General features: G+C 44.3%; 1 long non-coding RNA gene across 1 annotated transcript; it reads right to left on the reverse strand.

The window, feature by feature from the left end:
- Positions 1-7,869: 7,869 nt before the first annotated feature.
- LOC120324247 lies at positions 7,870-20,502 on the reverse strand. Its single transcript, XR_005565411.1, has 2 exons — positions 20,241-20,502; positions 7,870-9,525 (listed from the first exon to the last, which is right to left on the reverse strand). It is a non-coding gene; the product is annotated as an uncharacterized LOC120324247 (long non-coding RNA).
- Between the last annotated feature and the right edge of the window lie 153 nt (positions 20,503-20,655).

A 20,655-nucleotide genomic window follows, 5' to 3' on the forward strand; every position in this document is an offset into this window, starting at 1 on the left:
CAATTCACTGTTTTTTGAAAAAGGTCCTGGGCTGTTCCAACCTACTGTGTAAACACCTGAAGTTTTCCAAGTGCTCAGTTCTCACCAGACTGGGCAGGTATGTGACCTGAGGTTCCTTGAAATGCAGTTTCTTGAGCCAGCTGAACTCAGTGCTCCTGTGGGCTGTTTTTGTCCACTGAAGGAATTTTGCCTTTCCAGGTTGAGGATCCATTAGGTAGGTGCAATTCCTCCCAAGTCATTACACTGGTTTTAGCTTAGGAAGGCTTAAACTTGGCATTAATGGATACTGGACTTCTGTGGGAATTTGGTTTGCTATGCTGGATGTGCAATGACAGCCTTAAATAAAAAGGCTGCTTTACAAGCCTATCCAATCTCGTTCTGAGAGAACTCTCTGCTGCCTAAGAGCATCCTGAATTTTTTTTTAGTGGAAGTGGCTTAGAAGAAGAAGTAGACACAGGGATTTGTGTTTTAAGGGCCAGATTCTGCCAAACTCAAGGGTGTTGGCATAAGCACCCTTCATATTTCAAGGAGGAGAATTCCCCTCCACCTGGTACAAGAGATTTACTGAGTGTACAGAGATCAAAACGCTCAAAGAGCACAAGAAAAGGAATTAGAGATGATATCTAGAACAAAGGGGTTAAGTTGAAACTTATGGGTTGCCTGTGAACACAGCAGGAAGGTCCCAGTACTGTGATGGGAAATCAAGAGGGAGAGGTGGAAGTTTGAAATGGGAAGATGATTTTCTTTCCAACAGAGTGGAGGCTGAGGAGCTTCTGAGGAGGAGCTGCTGGCAGGCAGGTTGTGACTGAGTGCACACCCATAGCTGGCACAGGTCTGAGCTTCTTCCTCCTCCCACATTTCCTTATTTCCCAGAAGAAATAGAAGCGCACACTTTAAGATTAATTAGCTAATGATGATAGGCAGGAAGAGTGATGCTAGAAGGGGAGTTAAGATGAGGGTTGATACTCCTGTGCACACCTTCCAGCTTTTCCTTATTTGCATGAAGTTGATCCAGTCTTTCATGGGACCAGCTTTTGCTGAGTGTGTACCCAGGAAACGTGCAGGGAGCTGTGTTTTAATGGGACTCAAATCAGTAATGTGACTCCACTGTCAAAATACTGTGCATCTTTATTTCTCAAGGATAATGGACTCCATCTTTTTTCTAATTACCAGCTATAACTGCAGGTGTGATTGATTTTGCTCTACTGGAATGTCATTACTAGCCTTTCTCTATCCAGTTGTCCATGTTATAATGTTTGAATAAGCCCCTATTTAGAGTTACACTGTCCTGGCTCAGAGTAGTGGAGGCCATCCCGAGCATTCAGGCAAACTCTACTCTCATCCCAGGGTTTGAATGTCTGCACTGCATGGAACATGTCATGTGTGCTCCAGAAATGTGTTCTGCATGATGGCAACCAAGGACCAGCCTCTATTATCTTTCCCCACACTATTTTGAGGGCTAGAAGTGTTTTACAGCCCCTAAGATCTGGGCCATTTCAGGTCTAATGGAATTCTGGAATCCTACTTCAAGCTTTTGTTTTGTTTTTTTTTGTTCCAGATGTAAGACCTGTGGCTGGGAACTGTGTCCCTCAAGGTGAAAGGCTCTTCCATGGCATAGCAGTAGTTTGGGTTGCAGTCTGTACTCAATTTATCTGTGTTAAGAGAAGTTCATGTCCATTGATTTTGTTACCTTGCTTAGATAGAACATTAGAGGGACACTTTGTAACTCCTTGTCTTTCTTAAGAAAATGCCACCAATTCACTTTTTCAGTAGGAATTATTGCCTCTCTTCTCAGATTCCTAATGTTTGTAGCATTATCCAGCACGGGAGACCCAGAAAAATCAATGTGATTCACAAACACAGCTGAAACTTACTTGACTTACTTTACTCTGAACGTTTTGCTCGCCGTAGACAAGCAAACAAACATAATTGGAAGAAAGCACAGTAGTGCCAGTCTTTAGTGTTAAATAATAATGGCTGTTGCAAAACAAGGGAACGAATGAGTAGTCCCCCAACATTCCTTTTAGAAAGCCAATAACATTCTTTCCTCCAGAGCTTTACCACTGCAGACCTTCAGTGCCACAAGGAGCTGTGTGAGCAGCCAAGTGGGGCATCCAAATGCCAGTGGTGCTTCCTCTGGCCAGGCTGGGTTGGGCTGTGACCTGATGGTACCAGGGCTGTGCTGTGGGCAGCAGGGCAGGGAGGTGATTCTGCCCTTCAGGTGAGACCCCCCTGCAGAGCTGCTCCAGCCCTGGGGAACAGCACAGGGAGGACATGGAGCTGCTGGAGAGAGTCCAGAGCAGGCACCAAGATGGTCAGAGGGATGGAGCAGCTCTGCTGGGAGGAAAGGCTGGGAGAGCTGGGATTGTTCAGCCTGGAGAAGTGAACCTGATTGCCAGGACCTGAAGGGAACAGCAAGAAAAATGGAGAGACAGTATTTCCAAGGGGCTGGAGTGACAGGACAAGGGGGAGTGGCTTCAAACTGATGGATAGAAGTCTTAGGTTTAATATTAGGAAGCAGTTCTTCCCTGTGAGGGTGGGGAGGCCCTGGCACAGGTTGCCCAGAGAAGCTGTGGCTGCCCCAGCCCTGGAAGTGTCCAAGTCTAGGTTGGATGTGGCTTGGAGCAACCTGGGCTAGTGGAAGGTGTCCCTGCCTGTGGCAGGGGGTGGAATGAGATGAGCTTTAAGGTCCCTTCTCACCCAAACCATTTTATGGTTCCTGTGGCTCCATAGCCCTGTGCATGCTGAGGGATCAGTTGTAGGGGGGTGCTTGGGGTGTAACAAACATTTCTTTTAATACTCCTGAGGTACAAGGTGTGTACATTGTACAGGGTCCTCTTACTGCAACTACAATAGGCATGAGGGCTGGGTCTTGTGTTGGCCTCAAAGTGACAAGAAGAATGAGGTTCTGGAACAACTTTCCAATCGAGGAAGTGGAAAGAAACAACCAGTCTTTTAATATCCAGGGGAAGCTGTGACACACAAAGGGGTTGAGGAGCCATGGGTGGCTGCAGGGGAAGAAAACACAGAGCAGCCACTTGTTTGTGAGCTATGGTGTTTGGAACTATTTCTGCAGGATGCAGAAAAAAATGTTAAGGGATGAAATGGTGGCTCAACATGTTAGCCAGTCTCTATTTATATCATGTGGGGAGGCAGTTCCAGCTGTCATAAACTTCCTGATAGATGATTCTTTCGTATTAAGAAACTGATTCCAAAATTATTTTCTGTTCCAGTTCTTACAGCATCAGTCATAGGAATGTTTTTTATAATACTTTGAACGCAGAGGTTTTTTTCAAAGCACAGATTGCTTGGTTTGTGGGACAGAGTTGGTATTTTCACAGTAAATCAGACTGTTTCTGGCACTTCATTTTTCATTGGGATTTTGGTACCTGGAAGAGCCGTGAAACATTTTTGCAGAGTGTAGGGCTGCACTCAGATACAGGCTGGTAAAGAGAGGGATCCCTACACGGAGATGGAGGTGACAGTTTAAGTTCTGCCACTGGTATTTCTTTTTTGCTGCCAGGAAGCACCAGAAGATGGCATGGTTTGTACAGATGCGTGCTGGAAAGTGAGTGAGTGAGCTTGTGGAACTGTATTAATAATCTTGGGTAGGGTGTTAAACACTGCCGGGAAGGAAAGCAGCAACATGCAGTATTTTAATTCTTCTTTCTTCTTTCTGCCAGTAAGGGACAGCAGTGAAGTCCAGCCTATCTATCTATCCTTTTCTGAATTTGGGTGGCACAGAAATTGGGAAGGAAAAGGGAAAAGAAAGCGAGTGTGATGTAACCTTGGTGCAACATACACAGAAAGGTCAGCCTGACATAAAAGGGTATTGATGGTGACGGGAAAAGATGACACCTTCCCTCAATAATTTTGATGAAAAACATTCTTTATCTCCTGTGTGTCTGTCAGTTCAAGACTGAGAGCCCAGACTTATCCCTCTCACTTTCCCCTTCTTCCCCCTCGCTTCCCAGAAAAAGTTCTGTGAGGAACACGGGGTGATAAGACAGTGTTTTACCATCTGGACTGAAGTGGCTTTGGAGATTCAGGGTGTAAAGGTGTTTCATCTTAACATTCCTCACGTTAGAAAAAGTTGGAGTGTATTTTAAAAGGAAATTTTTTTAAAATCAGATTTAGGAAGGAAAAGATTGTCTGTACTTTACTGGACCCAAAGTTATCTTTCACACAGGTAAAGGTGGTGAAGGTTTTTACCAGTTTAATCAAAGGGTGCTTCAGTGGAGTAGTTCCAGATTGTGGACTAATTGGTTCATATTTCTGTAGCCTTCTGAAACTGTAAAGAACAATGAAAATGCAAAGACTTACACAAATTCTTAGTTAAAAATTACTTAGTACAGGTATGAATTTAGACAGGAGAAGAACCAGTTGAAATGGTCTCCCCTACCATAATTGTTTCAGCATGTGACGTGCTGTGCCTGATAATCAGAGAATCACAGGGTCATTAAAGTTGGAAAAGACCTCCAAGATCATCAAGTCCAACTTTTGACCAGACACCACTTTGTCAGCTAGACCAGAGCACAGAGTGCCCCTTCCAGTCGTTCCTTCACCACTGCCTCGTAAAACCCAGAGAAAAACTGTGTGGTTTAGGCTGATAGTGCACAGGTGCTTTGACTTTTATTTTGGTTTTTTATCATTGGCTATCCAGGCACTGGTGTACTGCCTTTTTAAGGGTGTGTTGAGCTTAACTCTGTGACTTGTTCTTTTATGAATTTTTGAGGCAGAGAGCTGAATATAGAGCCTGGTTCCTATGTGTGCCAGGAATAACTCTGCAGAAGCTGGCAGAGGGCTCTAGTGTGGAAAGTGCTTTTAGATTGACCACAGCACTCACAGGGGTGCTTGAGATTTGCTCTTTGCCATCCTGTAGTCTTGCTTTTGCAAAGGGGACATCTGAATGCGCAGGGACATCTTGAGGATGGGTCATATTCTCTGCTGGTTTAAAATGTTCTGAAATCAATACATTTGTCTTTTGGAGAAGTTGGCTCAGTAGGGGTAAAGGTGAGACTTGAACAGAACTCAGTTCACTTCTTTCACAGCCTAAAAGAACTGAAGGAAGGTTTGCATCAGACTCTTTTTTTTTTCATTCTTTTTTTTTCCCCCTGGCTTTATTTGACTGGTTAGTAGCTAGAAGTAAACATTGTGTTGGATCATTCTGGAATTTTATATCTGTGCAGTATCATGTGAATCACTTTGCAGACAGGATGCTTCCAAGTATAAAGAGCCTATAGATGATGCAACAAAATGTAATTTTCGAGCTGAAACTACACTAACCACAGTGGGGGGTGGGAAATGCTGTGCATGTACAGAGCTAACATTACAGGATTACAGTCAGGAGTTGTAAGGAGAACAGGGAGTCGGGGTTTAAATGCAGTTCTACACCTGTAGTTGCCTTGGCTCTGTAGTTGCTGTATTCCTTATGGCATAAGGGGCAGCTCAGAGCAGCTCTGCTCTGGGGAGTGCCAGGGTGTGACTCTTCTGCCTCAGCACATCTGCATTTTGCTTTGGATTTGCAAAAACTCTCCACAGTGGCCCCTGGTCTCTCTTGCTGAAGTCAGTGGGAGTTGTCCTGTTGACTTCAGCCCAAGCAGACAAAATGCTTCTGCAGTTGGAACCTGTCTGTAACTGCAGTCCCCTGTGTGTGTAGTCCCAGAAGGGACTGATCCCAGCAGCACCTCTGCTCCCTGTGCCCAGTCCTTGCTCCGTGGAGTCCCTGTCTCCAGGGTCAGCCTCAGTCCTTTCTGACTGGGAAGGAACAACAGACAGTGGGATGGGTGCTCATTAAACTTCGCTGCATTCGTAGAAACTGCCCAAGGAACTTGTTCAGAAGTGACTTTTTTCCCAATTACCTTCAACATGTTCTTTCCTCTTCAGATTTAGTCTGTGTTGTCACTGGTGGAGGCAGGACCAGATCCAAAGCCATTTCAAAGTCACTGGAAAGGTCCCTGCTGTACAGCCTGGGTTTGGTTCCACTTTGACACCAGTTAGACCAGTTCTCACTGCCTTCAGTGGGCTGCAGATCAGTCTTGCTGTCCCTGACAGCTGAGACAATATGGGTTTAAATGTATTTACATCCATTCTGGGAGAGCCCCAAACATATGAAAGGGTTTGACTCAGATTAAGAAAACCCCCAATGCGAAAGCCAAAGGTCAAGCAGTGACCTGGAAACGTTCAGATGAGGGTGGAACACTGGTGCTGCAAAGCAAAGGGAAGCAAAGAGAGATTTCGTCTGGTTGGGAACCTGGAGTCAGAATTAATTCTGCAAACAGATGTTTCCAAGGCCAAGTTATGCATGTGTGGAAATTGAATTATAATAGGTGTTGTTTTGCTTTTTAACAGCCAATGCAGGAAGCTTTTCTGCATTGTTGACCTTCAAAACACTTTAGGAACAAGGCTCAGTTAAGTCAGGCTACCAAAATGGTGTGAGTCTGAACTTGCTGCAAATGCAGAGCTGGTGTTATTTAGGCCTAGGGGTCCTATGGCATTTTTACTTTCTTAATTACATTGTTCTGTGAGCACAAACACTGTAGACACTGGGGGTTTGATGGGTTTGTGCTTTATCTTGTTGCTTAAGGAACAGGCACACTCTGATTCAAGGTTTTGCAGAGACAGGGGCATACAAAGGTGCTCTCAAATATTAACTGTGTAGAGCCTGTGGAGGGGTGGTCTGTGGTGCCAGACCCTCAGTTGGGCCAAACAGTGAACCTCCCACTTTTGTGAAGCTTGCTGATAACTTAATATCCTCAGGGTATCAACCCTTCTGTCCAGTTCTGCTGGAACTGCACGGAGGGTTCAAAGTAACACACAAAGGCATTGTAACTTTGCAAATATCACTTCCTTAGAAAACAGGATTTTAAATGGTTTTATTAAAACCTTTTTTTTTTTTTTTTAAATAGAATTTGGTTTTTTTTAAGCCCAGTCTTATCTAGGAGCTTCATCTGCCATCCAAAGGGAGTGGTGGACTCCAGAGCTGAAAAGGTGTCCTTGCTCTAAGTATCCTGGTGTTCTTTCCTACTTAACACAAAGCCTTTTCAGCACTGGTGAACAACATTTCTCCTTTCCCCTTTATTTCAGCAGGCAGAGGTGGCATTTAGCTGTCCCCAGGCCTTGTCCAGGACACCTGCTCCAGGAGTCGCTGGCCACGTCCTCTGCTCCCTCTAACAGGAGGAGAGCTTGGCTGTTGTTCTGTCTCTGCTGTTGCCACCAGATTGTGCAGCTAAAACTGTATTTTGCATTTGGAACTGGAATTAGCACAGGGTGGTAAAGTTTTGAAATGGAACAGGTTTTTGCTTCCCCCCCGGGGTCTGGGTAAGAGGTGTTGGAAGCCCCTTGTATTGCCTGGGCCAAGCACCCCCCTTTCCTCCCCTGCAGAGCTCCAGGCCACTCTTAGGACCTCATGAACAAAGCAAATGTTTTCTGGAACCTGCAGGACTTTGGTTTGGTGTTATTATTTAGGTGCAAAGTGATTCACCAGCCAAAGCTGAGGCGGAGATGTAACAAGCTGCAGATACAGGTCTAACCACTCTGTTCTTGAGTTTACTATCTGTGTCCTCCATCTAGCAATGGACTAACTCTGAGGAAGGGCAGCAGAGCAATTGACCACTTGGTAGCTACGTAAAAGCTTAATTTAATTGTGACACTGACAAAGAAAGGGAGGAACAAGGAGGTGCAGAAAGGGCCCGGTATTGACGTGACTTGGAAGGAATATTGTAGTGGCTGCTTGTTGGCTCAGGCCTGTGGAGATGTAAGATCTGCTCCTCGTTTTGGTGGTTTCTTCCTCTGTGTAATTCAGCTGGTCCCCTGAGGCACCCGAGCCTCCTTTCCCATCTTTAGAATGGAAGCAGCAGATTGCCATACTTTCAAATAATACCATGGTGTAATTTCAGAATAAATACCCAGAATTCCGAGTAGTCCAATTTCAGTGTATATACATTTATACATATAAAGGATATAACTGTAATTTTGCCATGGTCACATAAATATCTGAATTCAAAGATAACTAAACACTTAAATTCAAAGATGTACAACCAGAAATCCCAGATAAACTGAGGACCTTCTCTCTTTAAAGCAAACACAAAACAAAGCTGCTCTTCCCTCCAGAAGGTACAACCACGCTGCTGTTCAGTGGGCTTGGAAGAAGATTTGAGGAGGGATCTGCAAACCTGGTGGACTAATTTAGGTCAGGTGTGGAGGGCTCTTTGTACCCTCCTGCCCTGGGCCAGGGCTGAGTGAAGCCAGGAGAAATGTTCTCACTGTGTCGCAGGCTCATTTGTTCTAGAAGTCCCAAAGGAGCCCTGTTTTCATGAGAACGATGATTTTTACTGTCACTGACATCAGTGGTAAGACTTCACTTTAATTCAGCAGTGGCCCAGCTATAGAAGGGCTGGTGGGCTTGGGTGCTGTTTCAGGTGAGGCTGTGGCCACCCTTCACCTTGCCCTGGTGTGATGCTCCTGCAGGGATGGGTCACCCAAAGCTCACCTCACTAAAAAAAAGTGGTTTGTTTCCCCTAGGCTATGGATTGGCTGTCCCTGTGCAGGATAAGGGTTGTCATTCACCCCAAACTATTCCTTGGGAAAGCAGACCTGGGCTGTATTATTTTGCAGCACGTGGCCCACAGCTCAGCAATGTCCCACGTAGGGCAGTGGCAGCTTTGTCACAACCAGCACGCACCTGACGTGCTGCTGTTTCTCTGATAGGTTTGCAGTGTGCCACAGAATGGATTAAACCCACAGACCTGTCACAGAAAATCTTTCCATTTGGTTGCTTTCTTTCACACAATGTTCTGTGGCAGTTAACTATTTATAACTGTTAGTAACTAATATTAAATGATGCTTCAATTTTTACATGAATAATCACAAAGAAAATTCAAATGAGGAGTATTATCCGTATTCTGTCTCCCAGAAATAGAGATTTTTATGTATACATTGGTGCAATCAGCATGGTAATTTACAGTTGCATAGACCTTCAGCAAGTCATGCAAAATCCATGGGGTGTCTATTGATGCTGGAGTTTGAGCTGGGAATCTGATAGAGCTGACAGATGTGTGCTGTGCAAGCTCTTGTTCCTTCCCACGCAGTTTCTTTGTACTCACTCATCTGTGAACTCTCATCCACAGTGCTGGTTCCTCCTCAGAGCCAGAATAGCTCCAGTTCCTTCTCACATCTTGGGCTAATCTCATTCCTGATGGAGTGTGTGCTTCTCCACCAGAGAAAGTTTGATTGGTTTTTTTTTTTTTAGGTTTTTTTTTGCCATGATTTACGTTATTGAAAGGGTTCCTTGCTAAACTTCTTGAATCCTGCACAGCTGTGCATAGTTAGGTGGTGTTAAGATACAATCTGCATAAAAACCATGCATTGTCTGGAAGTTGTGTGATTTGCTGAAGTGTGGTACTGATGTTGTGACTTGTTTCATAGGCTTTATTTGATTTTGGTGGGCTGGAAGCAAGGGCTTTGTGTCCACATGGAGGTCCAGGTGAAGTTTTATCTTTCCTTGTGTAGTTCTGGGGTGAAGCTCTGAAACAGGCAAAAAAAAATAAAATTAGGTGTGCCAGCACCTCTCTGAGCTTCAGGTCCTTTCTGAGCATGTCCTGACAGCACAAGAAATTGATTTTTCTGCTTCCTAGCTGGAACCAGCAGGTAAATACAGCTGGTGGGTTGGGCTGTACACTCAGCTATATGTGAGCATTCAGAAAGCCTTTGAGGTGCAGACACCCTGCACCCCTTCCAATGGATGCAGAGTCTGGCACTCCAAAGTGCAGGGGAGACATGGGCACATCTGTCTGCTGCCCTCAGAGCTTTCACATCCCAAAACAACTTTTTAAAGGAGTTTGGGGGAGACTGAGACACAGCTCCAGGCTGTGATTTTTAGGCATACTGAAATATTCTTAAGCAGGTCAGATTTTTTTTTAATTATTATATTTAGCTAATTTCTATCATCTTGTCAGAATTTTAAATCTCCCTGATTACTGTTTGCTTCAGTAGCCTCCAGGTGCTTCTCTTCCTGTATGTGGAAAACCTGGCAGTTAGGAATGTTTACTGCTAATGAGTTGCCTTTTGTGAAAGCGCATTGATTTCTAGATCAACATCACAATTTTAAATGGCCTTTTGTAAACTCTGTTACAAGTAGCTGTTTGCAAAGTTCAAAGACTAAAAATTAATTAAAATCTGAGGCACTCTTCACTATGAAATATTTAGCTGTTTTCTTTCTTCTTTGTTAGGAATGTCAAATGTTTGTGCTAAGCTGGCAGCTAACGGTAGCTGCAAATTAATTTGGTTATTGCTTTTTAAAGCACTGCTAAATATTCAAATCCAGTCCCACTGTTACAATGACTGTGGTCTTTTCTGCTTTAGCATTGGTAGAAACGTGGCTGAGGGTTTGGAGCAGGAGTGAGGTGGCTGCACATTTACTGATGGCAGGGTTTGAGGACGTCTTTCTGTTGTGACACAAAACGCCACTGTTGCTTTTCCCGGGAAAGCTTTTGGCTGCATTCATGGAAGGGGTTGGATTTAGGGTGGGAGAAAGTCCTCAAAGACATGGAAGGGTCTGAGAGCCTGATCTTTCAGGGACCTTAAAGTTTTCCAAGAGCTACATTGGTTTTTTGGGGAATAAGCTGCAACCCTAAATCAGTGTTAAATGTGTGTCTGTGGCAAATTTTCCTCGGAACTGTGGGGGAATTCTGGGTGGAATAGTCGAGTTAAGTTCAGTTCAACAGCATCAAGTACTCTGGAACTGCCTTTTTACCTGCCAGAAGCTCCTTTCCAGTATGTGCAAATCTCTGGCACACCTTAAAATCCCCAGTAGGATGGTCGCTTATTAAAAATGTATGGAACTGTGCAATTTTGAAAGGAAGAAGTTCCAGTATTTTTTGCTTCTGTGTGAAGGAAAATCATATATTTGCAAATGTAATTTCGTTTCTGGAAACCACATTTTAATTATTTTTTATTAAAAGAGCCTCCAGAAGCCTGTTAGGGGTCTCACTGTGGTAACCCGGGCACAGAAATGCAGTGGAGAGCATTTTGTGTCTGAAGAGCTTTCAGTTTAAACAAAGACATGTTATAATCCCACTTCTGCAGAGTGGCAGCTGAGGCTCAGAGGTGTTTAGCAAGGTTGTGCTGGGAAGTTTGCAGAGGAGCTGGGAACTGAATCCATGGCTTCCGTGTCTAGTTTCCCAGTGCACCCACAACACTGCCTTGTCTTTCAATTAATGCTTGAAATCAGGTGTTTCTGGATGTGTGGACATCCTGTGAAGGTGCTGCTCACCTGCTCCGGCTCCTGAACAAAAACATTCAGTGCCAAATACTCTTCCTGATGGCATTTTCTACTCCTTTTGTCGCAGTGTGAAACAAATGCAAAAAAGCCACTGGCCTCTCCAGACAGCCATAACAACAAAAAAATGAGAACAAAGCTTCATTTTTTATCCTTGCTGAAATGTTTATTTGAAAGCAGCACAGCAAGGTGGAATAGTTTGATTTGATTAGCAAGTCTAAATGTATTAGCAGCAAGACAGAAACTATATTACAATTAGTGATAATTAGTTGCACTGATTACTTCAGACTGCAAATACAGTTTGACAGATGTTTTTCTGTGGTGTGGTGTTGAAATAGGAGGGTGCCTTACCCTTCTAGTGGTTCCTGGCTTTCCTTCTCGTGGTGTCTTCACCTTGTCATTGTTTCCTGATGAAATCTCCACTGTGGCTGCTGCAGTTTTTGGCCTCTCTTTCCCCACGGGAATGGTCCCAGCCCAGCCCATATCTCTGCTCCTGCCTGTCAGCCCTGTCCTTAAAGTCCGATCCAAACCCCACTGAACAGCACAAGAGCTGCTCCTTGGGCTGCAGAAGACTTTGGATGAGGTGCCCTCCCTGAGGGAGGAATGTGCCTTCCTGCCTGGTGAGCCCCTGGTGGTGTCAGGATTCGTAGCAAAAGAGGCTCCTTGGGGTCAGATTAGGGAGAGTAGAACCCTCTGTGGGACAATATCCCAAGGGAGGAAATCCCTCTTCACCCGATTCCCTCCTGCCTACCTGTGGCAGGGAAACCTGGAAAGCCACTTGCTGTTGTTGGACTGAGGAGGGAGCAAGGAGGAGATTGGGTGTTCTGGAGCTGTTCCTGTGCCTACAAACCACCTCAGCTGCACTGCCCTGTTAGCCACGAGGTCCCGAAACATTCCTTGGAGTTACAGGCACCACTCCAAGGAGAATCCTTTCTCAGACTGGGTGCCCTTTTTATAGCCAGTTGCTCTGTCAGACACTGACTGTGAGTCCTGTGACAAACATATTCTCTAATTTCCAGGAACTACGTGGAGCTAACCTGGCTGGCTCAGCCTCGTGGTCATAAACACATTAGGCTCTGACAATCATCCCGTTCCTCAGGAGTAAACTGATACAATTTTGGATGTCTTGCTTTTGGTGCATGAGCAATAATCCCATTATCAGTCATCCAGAATAAAGTGCATTATGGTGTGTATCAATACAGACCTATGCACTGTCTGTGAGCTGTTTGGGGACAGATAAGCCAGAAATATGAATTTGTACAAGCCAAATGTTTCCAGGTCTCTCCTCAGCATACACCTCATGTTACTGAGCACGTGTTTTGCTTGTTGTTTCAAAAGAGTGGTTTACAGACTCTACAAAGTGCTTCTATCAGCTGGCAGACATGATAGGTCACAGAAAAAGGGATCATTTAAATGTGTGACACAGTTACTTGTTAGCACAGCAGCAAAAGCCAGAGGTTAAACATCTGGGATTGCCCACGGAAAACATCTGAAGATTGCTGGACAGCCAGCTCTGTCAGAAGGGTATTGGTTGCTAATACTGCATGACTTCATGGCTATCAGCTCTTTTAGAAATGCACATGTATTTACAGCTGGTTGAAGTTACGAGGCAAATTTCAAATAGAAAAAAATAAAAAGTGTGCTCTGTCTTGCAGTTCTAGAGATGAGATGTTTGTGTCCTTTGCCAGTAAGGCTGTATTTCTGGGTGTTTCCTTTGGCAGATCACCTGTCCCTAGTCACTGCTGTGATAACAGTGAACATTGGGAGGGTTTTCCTGTGTTGTGATGTCCTGGGGATCACTCTGTGTGACCTGTACCTTGGACAGTTCTCCTGTTGTTACCGTGGGCTGTAAAATCAGGGTAACTGTATGGCAAGTAGGGAAGGACCAGCTACCCTATGCCATGAAGAAATGTTAGGAGAGATTTCTTTGGTTTGTTTTGGTTTTTCTCTGTGGGATCCTGCCCTTGTGCAAAGCTCTGAGTGCCCTGGGTTGGTGCTTGGCTGTGGGGGATTTCCCAGGGGAGCTCAGCACCCTGCAGGACGAGGCCAGAGCTCGCAGGGAACTGCAGCAAGAGCAGCTCTGTTCCGGGGGAAAACAATCCCAGAGGTGGGGGCAGGTACACAAAATGTGAGATAAATACATTTGAGGAGTGCATAAGGGACAGGGAGGGGGACTGTGCAGAAGGTGCTTCCCACAAGTCACCCTTCCCAGCCTGGAGCCCTCCCTCGGGGTTACAAAATTGTCCCACTTTTTTCTTTCCCACTTCCTTTATTAAAAAGACTTTGCTTTTACATTTCCCTCTCTTCCTTGGCTCTCCAAGCAATTAATAAGCACAAATGGATGCCAAACTCCCCAAGCCCTTGCTGTAGATAAGTCTTGTCCCCCTCTCCTGTGCTCACAGGTAGGTGAGATAAAGGGTGAGACTGAAGTGATGTGACAAAGGTCACGCTGAGAGTTTGTAGCAGAGGTGAGATCTCCTTACTTGTATGCAGACCTACAGAGGCATTTTGCTGTTAATAGCCCCTTGCAATCAAAAGCTTATGGATATGTTTATGGATCTGGACCTTTTTCCAAACAGCTGCACTGTCTTTGTGGGATCTACCTAGTCAGCAGAAGAGGCTGCACTGAAATAATTATGCCCATGTGGCTGTGCAGCTGTAGCAAGCAGGAACTGCACAGTATCTCTTTAAATAGTATATGAGCTCTCCTGCATGTTCCCAGTGCAAACAGAATACTCTTCTTACAGGCTTGTAGGGAGCTGCTTGGCATAATGAGTGGGAAGCCAACTGGGAATGCATGGTTTCCTTGAACATTTGTATGTAAACTACAGCGTCAGGACAGCAGTCCACAGGAAACTTCCTTTACTGCAGTTGTAGCAGGTGGCATATTTATTGGTCAGCTGAAACTGGAAGCTTAAGTGAAGGAAAAAAAGGGTAGGTGATGTATAAATCATGTTACGAGATGCTTCGAATATGGAAAAATTGGATTGGCAGAATTAAAGGTAACTTAAAATGAGGCATTAGAAGAGACATAAGGTAACCTTCTGGCTGTCGTGCTCTATCTGTCTTGATTTTGGCAGGGCACCTGCATAGGCCATTAAACTGATTGTCTCAGGATATATGCTTGGGATGGAGTAAACTACCTGATATTAATTTAAGAAAAGGTGATAATGGTACCACGCTGACAGTGTACATTTATAGTGATCAACGCTGGCAACTGTTTCTTTGAAAGCTATGAGGCCCAAGAGCATGAATTTTCATTAATGAAAAAGAAAAATTAGAGACGTGCCTAAAAATGGAATTAGGACAGCTTTTTTTACCAAGCTATTAAAAACTGTGTTTTTAAAAACCATTCCTTGGCTGCTTGCACTGATCAGAACGTTGCATGAAGGGCCTGTTGTGACCTGCTGTACTCGTTGCAGACAGCTGGCAGAAAGCCTGGAGGAGCCAAGTCAGCCCAGAGCCCAGCTTCACAACTACATCTTTTCTTAGTTACTTGGCCAAATGACAGTCCCTCTAGCACTCAGGATGGCATCTTAACAGTCAGAGTCTGAAGTTGGATTGGACTTTGTAGCTTGATAATGTGTATTAACGTCTGTGTATACATATATGTATATATATGCATGTAATCCCAGCATGAGCACAGAGCTTTAGCATCCCTACAGATTTTTAAGTCTTTGAGTCTGACTTACAGAACATCCTTAAAATAGAGGCCTCAACTGAGTTATTTTAAAATATGTAATTTTAAATTATAAGTGCTTTATTCTGCATCCCCAGTGATGCTTCTAAGAGTCTTTTGCCAAGAGGAAGTAAATGGATATGAGCATAACAACCCCAGATAGCTGGTGGCTGAGACAGCTAATCAAAAGCAAAACTCTGAACCCATCTAGACACAAGCTGCTGTCGAATGTACAGCGAAGCTCACTTTAAAAAAATTAAAAACATTTCCCTTTGCTGCTGTAGTTCAGTTGTAACTGTCAGTCACCATTTGTAGCCATAATAGGTAAAGTAATTTCACTGTTTTTTGAAGCTGGTAATGTTTCTTTAACTACAGCATTACAGGTCACACTGTCTTTTATATAGCTGGTCACCCTCAATAAATCTGCTTGGAAAAATCATGTGGCAGTTGTGGAATATATGACAAGTGTCTTATTAGATCTAATCTTTATATAAAACACACTTAGTGGTGTTCACTATATAATACTTGCCCTGTTGAATTGCAATTACTGTCACAGTTAGGAAATGCTGATTTAAAGTGCCCTTCTAGGTGGAGTGGAGCAGTGCCTGTATTTAAAAGAGCCATTTTTCTTTCCCTTGTACTTTGTGGTGTTGTTTGACAGCCAGTGGCCTGTGTTAGGTCGCTCTGGGTGATATCCCAGACTGGATGGCCATGGATGTGAGGTGTTACAGTCAGGTGTGTTACATGTGCAGCTGTGTGAGGACATGGAGCTTGAAGTCAATGCAGGTTTGTCTGTCTGCTTGCAAATGGAAAAACCCCTGGAAGTGCCTGACCTGGCCTCTTGGAGCAGATACCTGCTGCTGTTCGTGGATAGGGAATATTGCAGAATTTTTAGATCTAGTTGCTGCTGTGCTCAAGATTATGTGCCAAAATGAATTGGAAATAGTGCAGTTGTGTTTCAACACTGTGAGAATCCAGCTGTATACCTCAAACATTTACCTATGTGAAACCACTAGCAAAATATATCTGTGTTTTTATGTGTTGCACTGCAGCAGTTCCTTTCTGGAAGTCGTGCGCTGGAAACTTCTGCAAATTCCCTGTCCTTTTATAGGACAGCAGATCTGCTGGCTTGCTTTCCTAGCACAATGTAGCCACATAAAGCATCACTGGCTCCAATTTCCTCCTGAACCTCTTTAGCTTTAATCTTGCAGCCTCCTGCCCTCTCTCGCACTGTTTCCCAGTTATCAGGCGAGAGCAGGGGGTCACCAGGCTTTTCAGAACTTGATTAGTGCCATTGTTATAAATAATTCAGTTTGTTTGGTACCAGCACAAGTGATCCAAGTAGCAATTTGCAAAATCTGATTTTGGGTTTAACATCACTGAAAAAAAAAATTAATTAGTGCCGCTGTTGAGGGCTCTTAACTTTGTCCGTTCGTATTGATGAATTTAGTGCCAGTGAAAGGCAAGAGAGAAACAACCCATGACAACAAGTGCTTCTGTGGCAGAGCCCATACCCTGTTACAGACACCCTGGGATCACACGCTCCTTCCTCCTTGTTGGAGTCCAACTCACTCACTGGGTGCCCTTTTCCTTCTGGAGAGCGACTTCCAGAGAACGGGAGCTGCAGTGACGTGCTGCTGTGGGTAACAAGAGGTGTTCCACAGGTGATCATGTGCCCAGGATAGAGATTTTTGTGATCCTACCATGCACTGATTTACAAAACATTCAGCTTCCCTCGTTCTTTAAGAAATTGAAACTGCAGCAATCCACCTCATTTGTGAGCAGAGCTGAGTTAATGACAGTGGTCAAGTTTGGTGCGAGTCAGTGCGTTTAACTTTGACACAAGCTGTTGCAACACTTCAGCATTTGAACAGTGGCACAAGACCTCTGCCTGTTTGGGACAGTTTTGCACAGCTTTTGGGAGAAAGAGGGGTCACTGCAGCCATCCTCCAAGGGTCCTTGCACAGGAATGGGACAAGAATGAGGTCCTTCCCACCTGATAGAGCCCTAGGCATGCTGGAGTTTCAACTCGGATTCTCTTGAGTGAAGCAGCCATGAGATCATTCCTGGCTTTGTGGTGGGGCTCCCTCTTTGCTGTGCCCCTCTTGAATCTGTTGTCTGCCACGCTGGCAGCTGCTGGGGAGCCCTCTGTCCTGGCTGCTGTTGGTCAGACACTCTGCACAGAGCACACCAAGCAGTGCCAGGCTCCATCCCTGTCAGTACTATGCAAATCCTCGGCAGGGATGTTAATGCCACTTTGGTTTTTATAGCCTGGTGACAGCAACAGCCCTCAATATTAAACACAAATATACATACACAGCTCGGCAATGATTACTCTAGATGTTCAGCTAGTCATAATATTTGCACTTGGCATGATAAGGAGCTTTGAATGATAATAGCACTATAGTGGCAGCTTGTTAAAGTGACAGTAACCCCGGTGTCCTTATGGAGTGGTGCAGCGGTGCCTGTGTCCCTCCAGCTTCCCCAGGCTGCCCCTCTCCACTGGCCTCTGTGATGTGTAGAAAGTACTCCAGCTCAGCTTGAAGATCCTACTTGAGGCCCTCTAAACTTCTTTCAGAGTTTCATCTGCTCTGAGGCAGCACTGACACTTGAGGGTGAGTGTAGCCATGGGGGATCCTGTCTTGTTTCGTGACAACAGTCCAGTCCTGATGCAGGGTAATCGAGTCCCAACAGATGCTGCTTTTATTTACTGGCAGCAGAGAGGCTCACAGCCCCCATCCAGCTTCTCTGAAGGGTACCAGTGCCAAGGGGAGCGAGGAAGAGCCATGTCATGAAAGCGTGTTGGGTTTTGTCTTTTGGTTTTGGCTAAAGCGATAACGTGTCAGAGGAGTAACCATCCCAAACCCTGTTCTCTTTCCAACGTGCAACCATGCAGACTGGCTTTTATTTGGAGAATGCCTGGTATTCCACACCACAGCTGTGTCAGTAAGACCCAGGATACTTCTCCTGCTGCTAAGTGGGTAGAGACCAGCTGCCAGAATTTGCTGGCAGGGTCAGTGCTTGGGTGCCAGTGCACCCATGGGTGTCAGTCAGTGAAACCCAAACCAGCAATGCCCCGCTTCCCAAAGTCCCACTCACCCTAGGCATGGGCTGGGCAGAGTTCTCCTGGTGCTCCAGGATAACTGTCAGCTTCCAGAACTTTGAACATAAACCTGCTCGTGTGCCTAATCTCATTAGAGCGGATACTTGACGGTTTATAAAACTCTTTTATACACCCAAAGTAAAGATGCAGTGGGTAAACCCCTATTGTTGTGTATAGATTTTCCCTCATCTCTCTCCTTGCTTGGCAGTCCATGCAAGCCTGGCAGCTTTCTGTTGTGTGTAAGAAGTGCCCACAGAAAGAGCCAGGTGAGGTCTAACCAGAGGTCTGTCTTACCAAAGCTTCAGCTTCCACTCCTGACCAGTAATGATTGTGTAGAGAGGGCTCTAAATTCTAAAAAGAACTTCAATGTATGCCTGGAAACATGTAAATAACAACGAAAATACTAAAAATAGATATTTATGTAAGTGTGTGGAAGACTGGTAGCTGAATAGTCTCAGGTTATTTAAAAGAATAATAATAAAAAACAAGGTATCTTTTTACGTCCAAGAGACTTCTCTGGTAAATAGCAGGCACTTTTGAATTAGTCTTTAGTCCGGCCCATCTTCAGGAAAGCTCTTCCCAGGCATTACTGGAGCCCCCTGGAGCAGCCAGGCCATTTGCCAGGGATTGTCCCAGCCGTGTCCCCTGTGCCACAGCCGCCTCCCTGGTGCTGCTAAGGACAGGAGGGATGCAGGAATCACTGACTGAGGCCAGAACAAACACTAATGAAACAAATCTAGTGATTTCAAATGGGTTTCTCGTTAAAGCTGATGTTCTACAAGTAAGAATCACATTTGGAGCAGGCTGTATTGGCAGATAATGTGCCTTTAATGCCACTTTATGCCTTTGCCTTCTTTTCATTGTGAATAACTGAGATTAGAGCCCATTATTTGCCCAGGAAGCCCACAAAAGTCCCTAACTAAATGTAGTTACCTGAGTGTCCTCATCCAGGAAACAGGAGTTACTTCTTTGAAGCCGTTTTGTTGAACACTTAATGTGTATTTTAATTCCAGTTCTTCTATGTTTAATATGCAGTGCTGCAGTTTCCATATATACATTATATGTGTGCTTCTTTTAAAAGATTGGCTCTTTTTTAAATTGAGTTTCAATTTTGTTTTACTTTTGCAAAATTAATGGGCACTAGACAATTCATTTATGTTAAAAAAGAATGTGTGAGAGGTTTGGACAATGTGACAAAAGACAGAATATTCTGATTTGAGACTATCATTTGCATAGTTTGTTGTGAAATTTGAAAAACGTGGAGCAGTTGAACTCTGAGCCAGGAGATATTTCTTTTTCTAGAGAAAATTGAAATGAGACACTGACAAGATATTTCATGGTCCTTTTCTATCCTGAGTGCATGTGTACAGCTACTTAACTAATGCTAAAGGTTGTGGGTGTCTTTGAAATGCCACACAGTTCAGTGTGTTCATGCAGATTAATTATGTTTGTGTTTTGCAGTTCAGGTTCATATTTGCTGTAACCTTGTGCATATTTCGAAATCACTAAAACATTTCAGGGTGGCTGTAATGATCCCAGAAATAGCTATTACGCATGCACAGAAGTAGAGTTAAAAGATTAAAGTTTGCAAGTGCCATCAAGCATGTTTTAATAGGAATTGCAATATTTAGCCACGTGGATGTTCTTAGCTCTGTGTTCAAGCAATGTCTGGCCTTACCCAAACAATTGTGATTACCACAGTGTCCTGTTTGTAGCAGCAGTTTTGATTGCCCTGGTTTGTTTTAAAACACAGGAGGGCTTTTGTCCTCTCTTGTTTTTATATTTGTGCTGTCAGTTCAGGACAGAGCAAGGGTGACCTGTTTTTCTGTCCTGCTAAAATGTACAAGAGAGGTGCTACAGCATCGGTTGTGGCATTTTAACACAAATATTTGGAGCATAAAATCAGTACTTTCTTGTTGTTACTTCATGAGTGTTGTGGCAATTCCTATGGATGTCAGTCGCAGTTCAAGATTCTTTCCCCTGCTTTTTACAGAAACACAGAACAGAAAGGACACACCCAGTCCCGAGATCTCACAGTCCGAGTTACCTGAGTTTATAATCAAAATTAGCACACGGGGTTATTATGATCTGAAGTAACACAGTGAAGTACTTCTGTAATGAAGTACTTCATGTATTTTTACGTGAATAATAAAATTAATTTTAAATTAAGAAAAACAAACCTTGTTGTTGGCAGTTCTGGAGTCTGTTGTCAAGGAGCAGTAGCTTGTCATGAAAGCCCTGGCTGGTGGTTGTGCTGTGTGACTTTTTGCCAGGCTGTCTCTCCTCTGGGCAGTTGGCAGTCAGTGTGTGCTGCACCAAGCTCTGCCTGGGTAAGCTTAGCTGAAAACACCATGTTTTAAGCAAAGTTGTCCTGACTGCAATGTTCTTTAATACTTTTCCTGAATAATTAGTAGCAGTTTAAAAGAGGTACTGCGCTGGATGGGCAGCATTCAAAGCCTGGGGAATCCTATTGGTTGAGAGGTCAAGAAAAACTGGGATCAGCTAGGAAACTGTGTAGAAGCATCCCTGTTTTCCAGAGACCACAAATCCCAGGATTCCTTGAAGATCTGTATGTCTCTGTTTACCAGCTTTTGG

This window comes from Pipra filicauda, unplaced genomic scaffold, assembly GCF_003945595.2.
Source record: "Pipra filicauda isolate LSUMZ 115617 unplaced genomic scaffold, ASM394559v2 scaffold471_size599564_pilon, whole genome shotgun sequence".
Taxonomy (NCBI): Eukaryota; Metazoa; Chordata; class Aves; order Passeriformes; family Pipridae; genus Pipra; species Pipra filicauda.